Source organism: Nematolebias whitei, chromosome 3, assembly GCF_014905685.2.
Source record: "Nematolebias whitei isolate Nwh7 chromosome 3, NemWhi1, whole genome shotgun sequence".
In the NCBI taxonomy this organism is placed as follows: domain Eukaryota; kingdom Metazoa; phylum Chordata; class Actinopteri; order Cyprinodontiformes; family Rivulidae; genus Nematolebias; species Nematolebias whitei.
In genome coordinates, this window is record NC_056500.1 from 32,251,053 (window position 1) to 32,254,881 (window position 3,829).

The following is a 3,829-nucleotide window of genomic DNA, read 5'->3' on the forward strand; positions in this document are numbered from 1 at the left end:
TTTCATGTTGCTGCTGATCTGTTTCATGTTGCTGCTGATCTGTTTCATGTTGCCGCTGATCCGTTTCATATTGCTGTTGATCTGTTTCATGTTGCTGCTGACCTGTTTCATGTTGCTGCTGATCTATTTCATGTTGCTGCTGATCTGTTTCATGTTGCTGCTGATCTGTTTCATGTTGCTGCTGATCCATTTCAAATTGCTGCTGATCTGTTCCATATTGCTGCTGATCTGTTTCATGTTGCTGTGTTCATTCGTGCTTGTCTGCTTGCGCAGACTCATGTTCATGCTGCTGTTCGACGTAATGTTTTTATGCTATTAGTGCTTAGTGTATATTTAGTTAATGTTTTTCTTAGTTCAAATCTTATTGCTGTTTTTCTTTTACATTTTATTGTTGGATGTAACTGGGACCCTGCGTACATAATCTCATTCCACCACATGAGGTACGAGCGACAATAAAGAAATTGACTCTCTTTAGAAAACTTTCTAAAGCTACACTCATTTAAAGAAGCACAAAGACTACGTAACTATTGCTGGAAAATAAAACACTTTTATCATCTTTAAATTTAACACCAACAAAATGTATTCAACAAGTTTGAACACAAGCAGCTACAAGAAAAAAAAAGATTTTTCTAAAACGGTTAACTGGCGGCATACTGTTGTAAAACAAGTTTCTCTGAGGGACTTCAAAAAGTTAAAGTAGGTTCTTTCACCGAACAGCTCCATGAAACGGCCACAAAGACCAGTCCATTTTTATGTTGGTCATTCCAAACTATCGCAGGTGAAACTGGCCTCATCCCACTCAGACAAGAGCTTTCATCAAAGAAGCATCGTGGAACCAAAAGAGGCGCAGAGAAGAACTCAGATGCACGGACTTGAAGATTAATGTGTGATGGACGTTTCCCTCGTATCGTTTCCAAAACATTACAAGTTACGTCAGTTTAGTGATTTTCTGTGGTGAACTATCTGTTTTTTTTTAATAAATGCAAAGTTGCTTTGCGTCATCATCAATCTTTCCTCAGTAATACATCTGTTTATTGTTGTTTTGTCCCACAGCTGGGCGGTCCAACATACCATATCACTTCATCACATTTATGAGCTGCGACACCAGCTTACCTGTTCACATGTCGACCATTTGGGCTCTGTTACTACATCACTTCACGGCACAAAGATGCATCAGGGGCACGTTGGCTTTAACGCTCCACCGCCTGTCCATTCAGAAATCACATGGAGGCAGCCAGCCAGCTTGAGACGTCTTGTGAAAGAGCCTAGAGTCAACGGATCAAGACGCATGTGAACTTCACGAACAGTCAACTCATTTGTTAACGCAGCAACAAACGTAGGTTCAGATCTAACATGAAAAAATAAAATAAAGCGTCAGGTTTGTTCTTAGAGAAAGAAAATTGTTCCAAATGAAAGTGACAGTCATGTGATCAAACCCATAAAAATGTAAATACTTTTCGAAATTAAAGGCTTGGCATTCCTTGAAGGAACGCAGACTGCACACTGAAAACAAAATCATGGGACATTTAGTGTGACGTGCTAACTCTCAGATAAAGTGTTGAGGACCATTCTCAGCTACTACCACAAAAATATTTAGCTTCAAAGCTGTCAGAGTCACTTTTGTGTTTTTCTAAGAGCTGTGGCAGCCATCTTGCATTGGGTTGACTGCAAGAGGACCAAATGATTAGTTTTGTATGTTTCATTACATCCACCCTATGGTTCATGAAATATTTTACTAATGTTGCTGAAAAAGTGATTTTTTTTAGGGAAGAAAATAAAGTGAGTAAAAAACACAACTTGTGTTTTAAACTTATTATTGCCATCAGGGCTGGTTACCAGAAAGAAAGACATCAAGATATGTGTTGAGTTTTAATGAAGGACTTCATGAGCAACAAAGTCAAAACATCGGCGTCAAGTCTGAGGCTGAACTCCATAAACAAATCACTGCAATTATTTTCTAAAACAGCTAACAGACATGGCAAATGTTCAAAACCTGATCTACAACCATCAGTTAATGCTTGAAGTATTAGTTGGGGATGTGTCGCAGCTTCTACAGCACCAAATCTGAGCTCAGCGTGTGTAAAAACATCTGAGCTACAGCCATTACTTGTGCTGTCTAATGTTGCTTAGTTATAGCAGCCAACTTGAAAAAGGTTCAACTCCCAAAGTAATCAGCAATAGATCCAACGATTAGTTGATCTGAACTTTTGATAAACTGGGACCACGTTTCAAGGAAGAATAAGACAATAATCATCTTTCAGAGCTGCTGCTCTTGGTCTTCTCAGTAGAAATGAAGCTGCACTTGTAATAAAGTGGCGGAGCACAGGTGAGACATGCATCTGTTATAAACTGGATTAAACACCAAACTACATCTAAAAAGATACTAAAAACTATTCAGGTTTCACTCAAATAGTGAGTTTAAAAGGTTTGCAAATTCTCACTTTCTGGCTATTATTTGCATCGAACATTATATTCTGCTTGTACAGAAGAAGGGGTTTAAAAGCAGCTACGTCAGGATGATGCACCTGGACTGTGCAGGTGAGTATCAAACTTTTTGCCAGAGCAGCAGATTTGAGCTGCATGCCAAAAAGACAACTTGAGCTGATAGCTGGAGGTACTGCAAAAGGTTTGGTCTTAAATCACCTTAAAGGGACACATTTTTGGAGCACTTCCACATCCTTAGGGCAGGTAACACATAACTCTTTCACTGCAGCACTGGGTGGGGGAGAAAACCAGTGAGTTTTCACTGATCTTTCTAGTTTCCAGTGAAGAGATGATGGACACAAAACAGCTGCATGTCCTAACGATGCAATGTAGAAGAAAAATATTCATAATATAATAAAACATTCAAAATAGGGGGGGGGGGGGGGGGGGGCTAAAATGCCAATCGCAAAATGTTGGAACAGGTAAGTTACTTGACCTGACACGTTTACCTGACGTAACTTACCTGGTTAAGCTCATTGTGCTGCTGGAAGCAAACAAGAATAATCAAGTTAAAACATAAATATCAGCTAAACGAGTCTGGTTGATCCACGGAGGCACAAGCTTTTTATTAATCAGACTTATGTTGCTGCTTCAACACAACAAAAGCCGATTGCCCATTGCAGACAGGAAACCATCTAAAACCGTCAAATGTCGCTTTCAGTGATGATTACTTCCACATTTCCGCCGTATCGTGTCAATAAATCTTCCACGGTGTTCCCACATCTCGAACGGAGCTAACAGCTTAGCAAACCGATGAGCACCTAGCTACAAGAAGCCGCTAGCTGAAGGTTGCGTTGTCTGCTGGTTTAAGCTAACTTACCTTATGGCCTCGTCCTTTTATTAGACATAACCTCAGGTTTTTTGTAGAGTCCGGAAATGCGAAAAGCTACACAAAATAAACTGTCCGAGTGCTAAAACTCGCTGTCATTTTTTTATTTTTTATTTCTCATAAGCCTCCGTGGCTCTCTCTTGGCTCCGCCCTTTTCCTCTGCAAGCTCCGCCACCGTCCACATCCTCCTGCTGCACGGCCGCAGCTGGCCGCCAGGGGGCAGCATTTCACCGTAAACCTGCCACGTACACAAACGGTGATTCTATTTCCTCCTACAGCAGGACTAGTTGTTCAGGGGCCACTAGTTGCTGAAAGCTAAGAGCTCAGGGGCCGGACATCCAGCAGTTATTCTCATTTAGCAAGTTTGTTTTAAGATTTAAAACAGAGTTTTATTTTAAAATGAACCCATTGTTGGGCCAAATTGAGCTCACCTGTGGCCCTGATTTGGTCCCCGGACCTCTATTGAAAATCAGTCCTCATTATTCAATTAGAATTCCTGTATAAATAAAGGTTAAA

At 40.6% G+C, this 3,829-nt stretch overlaps 1 long non-coding RNA gene across 1 annotated transcript in view; it reads right to left on the minus strand.

Moving 5' to 3' along the window:
* The window catches only part of LOC119430738, a 4,641-nt gene extending 1,299 nt beyond the window's left edge, over positions 1–3,342 (minus strand). Inside the window, exons 1-2 of the long non-coding RNA XR_005187917.1 lie at positions 3,305–3,342; positions 1,114–1,265 (exon numbers count right to left, since the gene is read on the minus strand). This is a non-coding gene — a long non-coding RNA (uncharacterized LOC119430738). The remainder of the gene's footprint in view (positions 1–1,113; positions 1,266–3,304) is intronic.
* Between the last annotated feature and the right edge of the window lie 487 nt (positions 3,343–3,829).